General features: G+C 45.1%; 1 protein-coding gene across 4 annotated transcripts in view; it reads right to left on the reverse strand.

Annotated features, from left to right (window-relative positions):
* Positions 1-15,474, reverse strand: part of ETV6 (ETS variant transcription factor 6) — a 165,272-nt gene that overhangs the window by 110,815 nt on the left and 38,983 nt on the right. The gene's annotated exons all lie outside the window — the stretch shown is intronic.

The raw sequence follows: 15,474 nt of genomic DNA on the forward strand, positions 1-15,474 counted from the left end.
TAACCTTGTGCACATGTTTAAGTGCTCTATGAGGTAGGGATGGATTTAAGCATGTGCTTAAGAACTTCCCTGAATCAGAGCCTAGGATAGAATCCGGGCAACACTGGGTGCCCAGTTACTGGAACCTCCTTAAATCAAAGCACCAAGTGAGGTAACTACAAGCTTTATTGATCACATCGTGCTGCACAAGCATTCACACACCACTGACTAAACTCCCAAAGTCATGTCACAGCTTGCACTGAGTTCAGCCTGAAAATCTTGGAAAATCCTCTGTGTACAGAATCTACTGTGGGTTGTTTGAAAGTTTTAGTCAGGAACATGGAGGGGAAGACCACAGAACAAGTCATAGGAGCTAGTGGGGGTGGGGGAGGCAAAATTCCAGTACTCTTTGTACACTTAAAAACAAAAATCTGAAATTTGGTGGAGTTACAAATAACAGCTTTTCGCAAGGCTCAAAACTACTTATATTAGGCCGCCATAGCCCCAGAAGTCACAGCCCTAGCATGAAATGATCTCCAACTTCCAGTTCCCACAAGGAAATGTAAAAGTCCAACAGTCCTATTTTTGTCCTTGCACACCAAATCCACCAAAAGCTGCACGCACAAAAGTAGATATGTATTTTTGTAGAAGTGAAACAAGCACTGAAGACAATCTAGTACACAAATGCAAAAGTAGCTCCAATAATAGGACAGTCTGAAGAAGATGGAAATATCGCATTTTGCAACTGAATATTTTTAAATTGTTGAGACAAAGCGACACATGACCTGCCTAGTAGCTTTCAGGATAGCAAGATGGCGGGCGTGGCTCAGCAGCCCTAGAAGGATATTTTAAAGGCCTGTATCCAAATCTCAATCATTGCATAAAAGGCCACTCCTCTTCTACAAGTAATGATATCACACAGTGCCAGGGCTTAGCTCCCAACAGTGGAAGTATAATTCCAGTTATGCTAATTCCCTTTACCTGAAAATTCTAATTATCCAAATCCACAGTGTGTCCCTCATGTAGCCAGATGTCAATTAATCACCCACTTATAACTTCTCTATTAGCCTCTTTGCACCTGTTAGTGCTAATCAATGGCTTGGCATTCGAATACCAGTAAATCAGATAATTAATAATTCAGAAAAATTATGTCCACAGTGGTTTTAACACAATTTTGGTGTTTTAATAAACTTAAAGTTGTTTATTTTTATCCTTTAACAAAGGACAACGTATTAAGCAAACATCAAAACGGCACCTCAAATAGAACTACCTGGTACTCCAAAAGTTTTGGATGTCCCCCAGGCCATTTGAATAAGTGGGAGTGTATTGTGTCTGCTTGCCACCCAGTTTGCTGATCTCTGTGTCACCCTCCATGCCTGACTCCCTGCTCTTCCAGTCAGACCAGTGGTTCTCAACCTATGTCCCATTGTGGGATGCATATGCAGCTCTCTATGTGGTATGTGGGCTTCATCCACACAATATATATACTACCTTTATGGCCCTGAAGATGTCACATGGGCCACAGCTGTGTGCTGACTGGGATGCAAATGGCATGCAGGCTGGCGGTTGAGAACCACTAACGTAGACTTTGAAAAGGGTAAAATCCTGCTTCTACTTTCCTGATGAGCTTATTTCACCAGCAGGTGGAGACACAGTAACTTTGACTTTGATAGCTATCACACAGAGGCCAATAAGGAGAAACAGAGGGTGTGAACTACCTACAAGGGACATTTGCTGTCACTGCCCTGTGAAGAACAGGACTTCAGACTCCCGGACTCTCACTCTGTTACCACTGACCCTCACTCCCTGGGCATGGAATGCTTAGTCCTGTGGCTGCAGTGATGTCCTGGAGCAAGGCTGCACAGGTGTTCCAGCTCTGCTCTTAGGTTGTGAGGAAGGAAAGTACCTCTGTCCTGTAACTGAGATATCCTCTCAATCTGGGTGAGCAGGAATCTTTCCCAGGTAGGGTTGCCAACTTTCTACCCGCACAAAACTGAACGCTCGGCCCAGTCCCTTCTCCGAGGCCCTGCCCCTGCACACTCCATCCTTTCTCCCTCTGTTGCACACACTCCCCACCCTCACTCACGATCTCATTTTCACTGGGTGGCTCACGGGAGTTGGGGTGTGGGAGGGGGTGAGGGCTCTGGCTGGGGCTGCGGGCCAGAAATGAGGAGTTTAGGGTGCGGGAGGGGACTCTGGGCTGGAGCAGGGGGGTTTGGGTGCGGGAAGGGGGATTGAGAGCTCTGGCTGGGGGTGCAGGCTCTGGGGTGGGGCTGGGGATGAGGGCTTTGGGGTGCAGGAGGGTGCTCTGGGCTGGGATTGTGGGGTTTGGAGGGCAGGAGAGAGATCAGGGCTAGGGCAGGGGGTTGAGGTGTGGGAGGGATCGGGGTGCAGGCTCCAGGCAGTGCTTACCTCAAGCAGCATGTCCCCCCTCTGGCTCCTATATGGAGGTGTGGTCAGGCGGCTCTGCACACTGCCCTGTCCGCAGGCGGTTCCCAGCCAGTGGGAGCTGCAGAGCCAGGGCTTAGGGGGAGGGGGAGGCAGCGTGCAGAGCACCCTGGCTGTCCCTACACATAGGAGCTGGAGAAGGCACATGCCACTGCTTCCAGGAGATGCGCGAAGCCACAGCAGGCAGGGAGCCTGCCTTAGCCCCACTGTGCCACTGACTAGAATTTTAACGGCCCAGTCAGCAGTGCTGACTGGAGCCTCCAGGGTCCCTTTTTGACCGGGCATTCTGGTTGAAAGCCAGACACCTGTCAACCCTATTCCCAGGTGAAGGCCATCAGTTTCTGCAGAATCCAAGCTTTCATTTAAAAAAGAAAAATACATGGCAGCAAAAATAAATAGTCCGAGCACAAACTGACTGGAACCAACATGGTGATGTCTGCCTGAGTCTGCAGAGACAACAAGTGCTGCCACCTCTGTCAGCAGCCAACGCTTATGGGGAAGGTGAAGAGATCTCTTGGGGTGGGAACGGCAGTTGTTGTTTGGGTGGCTGCTGGTAGGAGTATGTGCACTGGGCAGTGGGAGGACATCACACCCATCCCATAGAACAGGAGGCACTGAGTGAGGGGAAATTCTACCACTTGGAAAGGAAGTGCAGGGGGCAACCAACCCCAGCAGAGGATGCTGCATGCAGAGAGGCCTCACCAATGCTATGCTAGCAAACCACCAGAGGGCTAGCAAAGGGAACAGTATAAACAGGTTATTTGTTGACGGTGGAGCATACCCCACAGTCATTGACCTCTTTTGTGTGTGATGTCACATGACATGATAGATTTCTGGGGAGGAGTGGCATTAATTAGAGCCCTAGAGTTCAGCCAGCAGGAGACCAGGGTCACTGGGCCCAAGCAGCAGAGGTTACTTGAGTAGGGGGAGACTGGGCAGGAGGGGTCATGGCTCTGGGGGACCAGTGGATTTCAGCCTGGTGAGCAAATGTGGCACTGGGTAAATTTTCCAAGCCCTGCCCCTGCACACAGGGTTTGATTCCATGTCCACTGAAGTCAACAGAAGAACATCCATTGACTTCAATGGGCTTTGGATCAGGCCCATAGACCATGTTCTCTGACTACATGCAGGGAGGAAGATTAAGCCCTGCAACAGGGAAGCAGGAACTCTGCAGCACTGGAGGGTGAATTAATTCTCCCCCACCTCCCAATTTCTATCTCCTTGTTAATTTCCATGGTGGACTCCTACACATTTTTGATCCCATTACTATAGTAATTCACAACAAATCTACAGCAGCATAATCAGCACACTAGCTATAATTAGAGAAATTAAAACAAACACAGCTCTCTGGAATGGACCTTATGCAAAGCAGCTCTGGGGAAAGATTAGCATCACATTTCCTGAACACAGAGAGCAGAGATTGTTTTAGTGACCTTACTGATTTCATGGAGTTCAGTTCCTCCCTGCCTCCTCCCTTTGGACTGAATCTGAATCTCCAAGCAGTAGGGCAAGAGAGCCCTGCCCTCACCTCTCATGCCCTGCCACAGCGATTTCTCGGGCAAATGAAAACCACAGAGGTGCTGCAGTTCAGCGCAGGAGGGGGTGAATGGTTTCCCCCCCAGATGATTACAGCTACTGGTCTAATTAAATTAAAATGCTACGGACAGCAATATTAATGCGTTCAAGTGTTGTGAAAACGCAACCAGTGGAGGTCAATGACATTGTCAAAAATGATTGTCTGAGCACCTGCAAAAATGGTTCAAATTAGCAAATACGAAGTAAGACACTAACTAGCTAAACCACACACACACACACACACACACACACACACACACACACACACACACACAAATGTTGCTGCCCTCTGAGACTATTGCTAATATGTGGGAGAGAAGGAGAGAGAAATACTGAGAGGGGATAATACAAGGTAAAAGTACAAGATAATATGGAGGCAAAGAGCTTAGTAGAATTCAAAAAAGGATCAGTCATTTGAATGAATATTATCCACAGATATGCTAACTGTCCAGTGCAAAATTTTTAAGGGAGATAGGTCCCAGAAAACTAGCCCTGCACCTTGTGCAAAGGGGTGTACCTGACCACAGACTCAGAATGGAGGTATTTTACACCCATTTTGCACTGATGACTATACAAGGGGCAAGGTAGTTGTGAACGGGCCCAGTGGCCCTAATGTATCAAGGCAGAAGGTAACTGCGATTCATCTGCCTGATGTTAAAAAGAAATGTATGTAGTATAGTGGTTGCCATGTCAGCCCCAGGATATGAGAGAGACAAGGTGGGTGAGGTAATATCTTTTATTGAACCAGCTTCTGCTGGTGACAGAGACAAGCTTAAAAAGAAACTCTCTCTTCCCCTTAGCTTCCTTCGATAGGCATGTGACTGCAAAATGTGTCCATTATTGGGCGGGGCAGTGAGGAGAGAGGTTCTTGCACCTTCCTCTGAACCATTTGTTACTGGCCACTGTCAGACAGGATGCTGAGGTCGGTGGACCACTGGTCTGATCCAGCATGGTAATTTCTATGTTCCTAAATACCGAATTCCTATAGTGTCCATAACACAAAGTATCAAAAAAGGCTTCAGAGACAGAGGCCTTGTTTACAATACAAATGCTTTGCCAGTGTAGCTATGCCGGCAGAGCCTGCTACTGTAGGCGGAGCTTATGCTGACAGAGGCGTTTTTCTGTCGGCATAGCACACTGCCTCTCCAAACAACAGCAAGTAAGCCGACAGGAGCACTCTTCTGTCAGCACAGTTGCATCAACACTGGGGGTTTTGCAGGCAAAGCTATGTGTGTTTTTTTCACACTCCTGCCTGTCATAGCTATGCCAGCAAACCTCTGCAGTGTGGACGTGACCACAGATCGTTAACTGTAATCTAGCAGGGGGGAAAGGAAGGTTTTAAGGTGTAATCTACAGAGGCTCAGATGGTGGTAGAGAGAGGACTGCACATAGAGAGAGGGCAGTACAGTAAAAGAACAGGCGTGGACAGCTGCAGGATGGAGAGATGTTTCTTAGTATTTTTTTCCTATACCTGCTCTCTGCAAAGTGGAGGAACTCCTGCCATAAGGTGATTATGCAATCTTGCCTGCATGCATGGGAATCACACCCTGAATGCCCATTAATGTTAATTGCAGTCATGTATACATGCTTTCACTGTAAAATTTCTGGAGGCTGTGAAACCGAGCTGCGAAGACAGAGAGAAGGATTGACAGCATGGTGTCCAGGGAGCTACACAAAACTCAAGCTAATGTGGGGTTGCACCCAATGACTCTTTCCCCATCCTGTCACAAATGAAACGGCGGCACACAGTGTTAGGATATAGATATTCAGGCCTGTCTGTAAAGGCCTATATTCTAAGAATTTAGGTGTATTCTTATCACTTGGCTAGTTAGAGGTATAAAAGAAAGAATCAAAATCACTGTCTGCTAGTGTAAGAGCCTTCTCTTACTGAGACAGTCTGAGGCCCTGTTCTTAGGCTAAGGCCTTTGGCTAAGCAGCAGAGGCAGCCATAAGCTGGGAAGCGACCGGTCACATCCTCATATTCCAAACTAGTCACATTGAAATAAGGTGCTATTGGGCTGTTAGGAATACAATCCTGTCCTGATAATGCCTATCGCCTCCAGAGAAAGGGAAGTGCCTAGAAGATGTAAAAGGAAACTTAGTTTGATAGCATCCTGTCTGGCAAGAACTCACTTATCAATAGCTGGGACGTGAAATCCTCACTTCTGTATTGTTTTGTCATTATAGTTCCCACTTTGCTATTGTTTGTCTGTATAATCTCTGTCTGGTTCTGTGATTGTTTCTGTCTGCTGTATAATTAATTTTGCTGGGTGTAAACTAATTAAGGTGGTGGGATATAATTGGTTAAATAATCATGTTACAATATGTTAGGATTAAAGAAAAGGAGTACTTGTGGCACCTTAGAGACTAACCAATTTATTTGAGCATAAGCTTTCGTGAGCTGAGCTTATGCTCAAAGCTTATGCTCAAATAAATTGGTTAGTCTCTAAGGTGCCACAAGTCCTCCTTTTCTTTTTGCAAATACAGACTAACACGGCTGCTACTCTGAAACCTATGTTAGGATTGGTTAGTTAAATTTCAGTAAAATGATTGGTTAAGGTATAGCTAAGCAGAACTCAAGTTTTACTATATAGTCTGCAGTCAATCAGGAAGTGGGTGAGTAGGTTGGGAAAAAAATGGGAACAGGGAATGGGGGTGGGGAAATTGCAATCATGTTTGGCTAAGGGCAGGAATGGGAACAGGGACACAGGTGTAAGGCTCTGTGGTGTCAGAGCTGGGAAGGGGGACACTAAGGAAGGAAACTGGAATCATGCTTGCTGGAAGTTCACCCCAATAAACATTGAATTGTTTGCACCTTTGGACTTCGGGTATTGTTGTTCTCTGTTCATGCGAGAAGGTATAGGAAAGTAAGTGGGTGAAGAAATAACCCCCCTAACACACAGTGGTTTCACTCTGCTGCATTTCAGAGTCCTCACTCCAGTACAAACATGCAATGTTATTGCATGCCCAAAGCATCCACAGAACTAACATCATAATTAGATTTCAGCAAGTGTTGGAGAGGCTCTCTCTACTTTTACTGGAGGCAGGAATAATTTCTTTGAAAAGATTAAGTTACAGTGCAGATTACTCCAGAGCAGGGGTCCACAAACGTTTTCATAGTGTGGACTACATCTTAGACTTTGTCACATGGATACATCCCATCTTATTCGCAATCACATTATATCCTTGTGGCAGCTACAGCAATATCTTACATGGAAGAGTAACCTTAGGAAAGTATTTCATATGTTTTTAGATTCTTTTGATAGTAATTAGCTGCTGGAAACCAAAAGAGGAGCCAGAATACGCTGAAATGCACCCCCTGAATTGCCATTAACCTAAGAAATTCTGAAATGTGGGACCTTTCTCAGTAGTATTAAATGGCCACATTCTGATCTCAGTTATATCTGTGTGAATTTGGAGTAACTCCACTAAAGGAATGGAATTCCTCCAGATTAACACCAGTAGAAGTAAAATCAGAACTTGGCCCAAAGTCTTTGTTTCCTAGCAGAATCACCCAAATTGGCTCCCTACCCCATCTCCCCAAAATCTCTTAATTTGGATCTCAGGATGATGAGCATGTATATGCATATCTATTTGAAAACAACTTGCACCATGAAATACAGCAATTATCTTTTGCAAAGTCTGACACACCCCAAATTCAAAGTAAATGCCATAAGAAACTAAAGTAAAGTTGTTTGTGGTCAGTCACACACAAATACATCCCATACCCCGACAACATGAGAAAAATAGTTGAACAGCCTCTTATGCCCACCACAAAGGACAGCTAACACTCGCAACAGGCAATAAGAACACTGATAACTAAGGGGTTTGAGGGTGGATATTTAGAAGAACTTTTAAAACCAGCTAATCGAGCTGTCAGTGCCATTCCTACATTTTCTTCTTAAATAAAACAGGCCATAAATAGTGTGGTTGCCAAGTCTATGGATCCATGTTCTACCCCATATAGGGATGCCATCTTTAAAAGTTTACCCTCCAGGAAAAAATGGCATTGATTCACTGCTGTTGCCTTGGCCATGACAATATTTTATGACTCTCTGGGCTCCAGCCATAGTTTGCAGGATGAAGGACAACCAACCAAAATTGAGACAGTCCTGGGAAAATCATGATGAATGCTAGCCTTATGCGTCAGTCCTAATCTCATACCCCCTCAGCTGCAAATACTGTGAAGGTAACATGCTCCGTCACAGTGGTGGGAAGTGTGCTACGCATTCTTCAGCAACAACCCCTCTGATCAATTTTTTAATATGTCAGAGAGTTTCCAGAGGGAGTTGAATCTTGTCCTCCACAGCTTGAAAGAGAATGGCTATGCTACAAGGCAGGAGAATGGATAGATACATTTGGGTGTCCATAAAAGCTGAATAGACTAAATGAAGATAGACACACATATGGGTATCCCATATCCACAAAGGTGTATCTCAAAATGCAATTATCCAAAACCTTCTCGATAAGCTTGTCCAGAAATGAAATAGAAAATTTGTTTGCCATCAGAAAACATCAGAAGGATTAGTAAGGTTACTTGTCCCTCAGAAATCCCAGGAGAAGAAACCACAAGGGAAGACTGTCTGAGCACGAACCTCCTCTACCATACAGAATCTGTATGGAACACCAGTTATGGCCTCCCCTTCATGGGTAGCACTAATTAGCCACCTACCTCAACAAGAACAACATGAGGGCAATGAGGCCAGAAAAAATTGTGTCAAAGAGAGAAGAGGAAATGAAAACAATTGGTGAGGTTTCACTTGGAATACTGCAGATGGCATGACGGGCTCTTCAGTCTGAGAAGGATAAAAAATAAAAGAGAAAATACAAAGAAAAGGACAAGCATCATTAAAGTCAGCAGGTCTGTCTTGCAAGCAAAGATTAAAGGATCTACTAAAAAAAAAAGAGAAATATGACAGATCTATAGACATTGCCAAAAGCAAATAATAATAAAGGAGGGAAAAGACACATTGGAAGTTGATCTAGGATGTATTTGAAGAATGGCAAGTTTACATAAGAAAACAGGAAAAGTGCCCTAGTAGTAAGATACTGGAATAACAGAGGAAGAGCCACCGAGAGAAATCAAGGGACATCAAGGGAAATGGCTAAAATATGATACACAGGAGGAACTGGCATGGGGTGATTTGTACTAGGCGTAGGGAAGACTGGCCTTGCTGACGTTCAGAGGGTCCCTCCAGGCCTAACCTTTATTATTCTGTATCATATAATCAGTTAGTAATCTACTGCTATGAGAAAGCAATCAAGAAGTAAATGAATCCTTTCCAGATCAATGTATCTATAATTTGTAACTGTTTACTTTTTCTAAGTAACATTAACAACTTGGACAAGAGCCTGAGACAGAGTAAAATCTTTATTTCCCATAACAGGTGATTCCCTCCAGCTCAGGACTGTGGATCTTGGCAGGACATTAAGGACTCTTCAAATATGTATGTTGTATGTTTACACAGGCGGTCAGGTCTGGCACAGAACTCCTGTTTTAAAAGGAAAAAAGATTTTCTTTCTTCTGTCTTTGAAAAGAGGCTGATGCCCTCTTTCCATACAACCTTTCTAGCAGGTATACGTGACAAAAGGAGAGCAGGAACTGAATTTAACAATCTGGTCTGTGCTTCAGGGATGACAACATGGTCAAGAGATGACTCTTTATCTGATGCTTTCTCCTCCATTAATGCTGCATGTGCTAATGATTTGACCATTACTAGTAACAAATCTGCAGTGTTCCTGCCTGAAGCGAATAAGTAATGAACTGAGCAGGCTGAATATTTTGTTTTGTAAGGAGGAGTGCTATTAGCGATTGTTTCCCAACTCCTCTGAAAATGAGAGATGCCTTCCAGGTATTCCCTGTCCATGTGGCATGGTACATCCCACGCAGCCCTTATTCACTTTGGGAATTCCATGGGCACTCCCAGCCCTTGGAAGTGGGAGAGGGGGAAAGTGGATCATCTCCTGTAATGTTGCAGAGCAGGTCTGAGCCAGGGAGCAGAGCAGAAGCTGCTACACAGAAAAGCAAAGGAAAGAGTAGCACTGCAGCAAGGGAATAAGTAGGAACAGTCAGAGGACACAAGGAAAAGGATTGTGTTAGAGCCAAAGGTCTGAAGGCAGAGCCATCAGGACATATGGGTCTATTCCTCACTCTGCCGCTTACTCACTGGATGACCTTGGTCAACTCACTTCACCATTCTGTGCCTCAATTTCCTCATCTGTGAAATGAAGATACTAAGTAATATGCCCAAGGAAGGCTGCAAAAGAGTGATCTCAGATCATTGCATGAACAAGTGCAAAGTATCCATTTAACTATTCTCCTTCTCTCCTACTTTTTCCTGTACACTCGGATTTCATTGCCTTGAATTTTTTATTGCTTCCTTTCCGTTTCTGCATTGCTTTTTAATTCCCCAATGGGTATGGGAATTTTGTTCTGTAGATGTGCTGTGGCTCTGTCCCTGGCAAAAAAGAAGCTCTGAAGTTTCACTCTGGTTGTCCTGTGCTCATTTTGACAACTGGGCACTCCAGAATCATAATGAATCTGAAACCATAGAAAGAGCCCACCATTTTGGACAGTAAGACCTCTTGCTGGATGGAAGTTTTGCCTCATAAATGCCTTTATCCTTCACAAGCTTGGGAGCCAGGAATTGAAGCCAGATTACCTGAATCCCACTCCAGTGCTTTACCACAAGACCATTTTTCCTCCCTATCCAACTGGCCAAAATTGAAAGCTGGGTGGCTGTTGTTGTTCTGGAAACCAAAGGATGAAATAGGAGGGAAAAGGTGAATTTAACCAATAGAATTAATCAAGATGGATGACAAGTATGTGCAATCTAAAGCTGTGAGAGGGCGGTATGTCATTTTGCATATTTAATAACTATTTTAAATGATGGTTCTTATGATGTACAACACCCCGGAATGCTATGGAGAGTAGGCACATTAGAAATAAAGAGTATTATGTAATTGACTCAAATCATTGAAGAGACAACTGGGTAGCAGGATTTGCCTGCACACTACGGGTATGTCTACACAGAGCTGAAACACCCACGACTGGCATGTCAGCTGACTCAGGCTCACAGGGGTTTCAGAGCCTGGACTTCCACGCAAGCCCAACATCTACACTTCAGTTTTATAGCCCTGCAGCCCGAGCTCTGTGAGCCTGAGTCAGCTGACACAGGCCAGGCAAGGGTGTTTTATTGCCGTATAGGCATACCCTTAACAACGTATAAAGAGTGGTATAATCATGTTACAGAATCCAATTTCTTCCCTGCTGTAGGAACCAGGATGGACATACTACAACGCTCCCCAGAGTGATGTGATTGCAGCGATCCAGTTATGAAGGCGGTTTTCTTTCCATGACTAAACTATGGTAGCAAAAGTGCTTTAAAAAGTAGCATAGCGTTCTGCTAGGGCAGACAGAGGGGGCATCAATCACACCAACCTAATCAAGCAGGGGCTGTTTAATACATGAGCTGAGCTGTTAGACTTTCACAGGAGTTAAAAAAAGAAAACCTTACAAAATATCCCCTTTCCCCCCTACAACCAACAGTTGCTGGGACAAGTCCTGAAAACAGGAACATTACCAATTTTCAGAGACACATGGTAGGTCTAGCAGGCATCAAATTATCTCTTACAACCCCATGCCCTGCCATGTACCACTGCTTACACTTAGTGGTCTGAGGTTCTCACTATGTGCATGTTAGTTGGATTTCTTTTCTTTTCTTTCTTTTAAAGCTGGCAACAAAGGCACATGAGTTCTCCTAGCATGAGTCCTGTTTGTACAGGACTCGCAAAACTGGTTGTGTGATTTTATGCTGCTTTCTTTCCACAGAGCCCTTCAAAATGCCAGAGTAACAGCAAGTAAATAAGAAATAAAGTTTAGTGATAGAGTTCCAAAGATCAGCAATGGGAATACATGACCAAAACCAACCAGAACCTTCCCAGCATTTTATTGCAAATATCATTCAAGGACAAGAAATCATTCAATATAATTATTTGCTTTAATTTATATTAATTATTTGCATCAAAGGAGCACCTAGAGGCCCCAGCCAAGACCAGGACTGCACTGGGCAAACACACAGCAAATGACATTCCCTGTCTCCAATTGCTTACATTCTAAATAGATACGGCAGGCAAAGGATAGGAGTGGAAACAGAGGCACAGAGAGAAAGTGACTTGCCCAAGGTCATACAGGTCAGTGGCAGAGCCATAAAACAGAATGTAGGTCTCCTGACTCTTAGGATGTGTCTACACTATGAGCTAGGGGTGTGATATTGTAGCATAGCCACAGTAGCATGGAAAGCAGCAGGAGACGCACAGGCAGGGCCGGTGCAACCACTAGGCAAACTAGGCGGCCGCCTAGGGCACCAAGTGGTTGGGGATGGCCAAAAGTGCACTCCGGGGAGGCGGCGGAGCGGAGGTGAGCTGGGGCAGAGAGGTGTGGGGAGGGCCACCCGCAGCAAGTAACTGGGGTGGGGGGGCATGCAGGGGAACCACTCCCCGCCCCAGCTCACCTCCGCTCCGCCTTCTCCCCTCAGCACAAACACCTGATTGGCGCAGCAAGCCTGGGAGGTGGGAGAAGTGGAGCGGCGGCGGCATGCTCGGGGGAGGAGGCAGAGCAGAGGTGAGCTGGGGTGGGGAGCTGCCGCACGGCTCCCCAAGCCGAGGAGAGGGAGGGAAGGAAGGAGGGGCAGGGAGCTGCCTCACAGCTGCCTGGACCTAGGCCGGGGGGAGCTGCCAGACGGCTCCCTGGACCGACGGGGGGAAGCGGGGAGCTGCTGTAGGGGGGGTTCCTCTGGGTGGGGGTTGGGAGTTCCGGTGCAAGGTGGAAGTTTTGCCTAGGGCGCAAAACATCCTTGCACCAGCCCTGCACACAGGGTAGCTGCCTTGAGTACTTACCCACAGGGTTGAGGCAGGTTTGTACTTGAGGTAGCTAACCCATGCCTTTGCTGCCACTGCTCATGGCTACACTGCTATTTTTAGTGCATTAGCTCAGATAAGGACTCACATGAGTATGTCTCCATGAGCAGGGAATCCCATCCCTAGCTTGTAGTGAAAACATAGTTCTAGTTCTCTCTGCACTAGGCTATGCTTCCTTCCCTATGCACACAGACATGAAATAACACATGACTGAGACCATACTACTGTATCTGGATATGTCTGCATTGCTTCCAGCGCCAAAATAATGCCTAAACAGTTACATAGCTCTGCACAAACAATCACTGATCAGCCACAACTGCCCACACACAAACCTATTGTTAGGACTCTGCGAAAAGTAGAGCTGGTCAAAACTTTTGCAGCCACATGCTTTTCCATTGGAAAATGCTGTTTTGTCAGAATGAAAAAACTTGGGGGGGAGGAGCAGGGGAGGGGTCAAAACAAAGCATTTCGATAATGTCCTACCATTCTGTTTCCACGTGTTTGGAATGGAACGTGATGCTTTTTTTATTTTTGAGAGAACGTTTGGTTTTGAAATTTATTTTATATTGTTTTAAAAAATCAAAAATCACAAGGGTGAAATTGATGCGAACTGTTTCAACTGAGCTGAAACAACATTTCTGAAAACATTTCATCTTGTGGGAAATTTCAGCTTTTTTTCTGAAGCAGACTGATCTTTTTCCCCCCACGACAATGGAATTTCGAATGGAATGGAAATTCTAGTTCCCAACTATCTCTAGTGAAAAAGTTTAAGGAAATGAATGCAATTAAATGTATCAAACTATCCACCCTGCTCATAAGGCAGTGGGTACCCACAATTTACTCAGGTGTTGTTATCTATGCTGGCATCAATTGCACACCTTCCCCTCGAATACTCAGGCCCATCAATCAGTACCTAGGTGGTAGGAGCATCCAAAATACCCACAGGCTATCACAGAGATGGCTCAGTGTTTCAGGGATTAGCCTATTAGGCTATGCAGAAACTGCCACAGTAAATGTTCATTTTCATCAGGTTGTATAATCGAGGATCAGATAAAACCCTGAGTAAATGGGCAAAGTACGAGCTTATAGCTGCTCCTCATGGGCCACTTTGAACTGACACACCTGCTTCTTTAGCAATAGTTTTCTTTCCCAAAGATTTGGACTTTACCTACCTCAGCAGGGCAGGGTAAAAATGTTTATATAGAGTCTGTCAGCTGGGAAGACCCCAAGGTGCTTTACAGGCTATGCTCCAGTCCTCACACACAACTGCACGATGGCAACCATAGACATGTGGTGAATATTGGGACTGCTCACAGTCATATAAACCCAAGGATAAGTATTTGCAGGACCGGAGCCTTGGATACACCAAACTGTGAACCCTTTACTCACACTGGTGAACAGTTATTCACTCAAGTAATCCCATTTGTGTTAGAATCATAGAATATCAGGGTTGGAAGGGACCTCAGGAGATCATCTAGTCCAACCCCCTGCTCAAAGCAGGACCAATCCCCAATTTTTTTTTGCCCCAGATCCCTAAATGGCCCCCTCAAGGATTGAACTCACAACCCTAGGTTTAGCAGGCCAATGCTCAAACCACTGAACTATCCCTCACCCCAAAGTGTTAATAATTTTATTAAAATGATGTTGAAGTAAAAAGAAAACGGTACAGAGTTTAAGCATAGAAATTTCTGGTTATCAGGGAATAAGGTACAGATTATCAAGGGGTGCGAAATTCGGTTTAGGAACAGGTGGTAGTACTCACTAAGGTAAGTGCTCACCAGTGAGAATAAAGTAAGGCTGCTAACATCATATTTCAAAAATAAGGGACTGTGTTCTTAGCGCCCCCACCCCACCCTTTCTCCTGATATTATCATTTATTAATACATAATATAGCACCACCTATATTCGCCAGGGGTATTTTTGAAGCACTCAGCAACTCCCAGTCTTGTCGTACAGAGATGAAAAAATAAGGAATGTCCCTTGTAATAAGGGACTGTTGGCAACCCTAGAATAAAGGGTTCACAGTCTGGGCCTCTGTGAGTAATGGCTGAGCTTTAAGAGCATAATTTTCCTAACCAACTTACACAAACCTCTCCTCCCCATTGTGGATAATATGCAGACATTCCACTGATGGGAGTGGAGGTGCCTAGGAGAATATGCAATAAAAATTTGCAGTGTGGATCAGAGAGAATTACTTACACACACACACTCACTTAGAGATGGTGATATCTGTGATCGGTTGCACTCATCATATCATGCACCAATGACCACAGCTCCTCATCTGCCTGCTGCCTACTAATCCATCTCCACAATGGAACAGACTGCCTAGGGAGGTCATGGAAGCTCCTTCACTGGAGGTTTTCAAAAGGAGGCTGAATAGCCACCAGTCTTGGATGGTATAGACCCAAAAAATCCTGCTTCTTGGCAAGGGATTAGACTAGATGACCCTTGCGGTCCCTTCTAACCCTATGCTTCTATGATTTTAATGCTAGAAACCTTTGAGTGGCTTCCAACAGCTATCGTTTTTTGAAAGATTTCCTTTTATCCCCACTG

The sequence above is a fragment of the Lepidochelys kempii genome, chromosome 1 (genome assembly GCF_965140285.1).
Source record: "Lepidochelys kempii isolate rLepKem1 chromosome 1, rLepKem1.hap1, whole genome shotgun sequence".
NCBI lineage: Eukaryota > Metazoa > Chordata > Testudines > Cheloniidae > Lepidochelys > Lepidochelys kempii.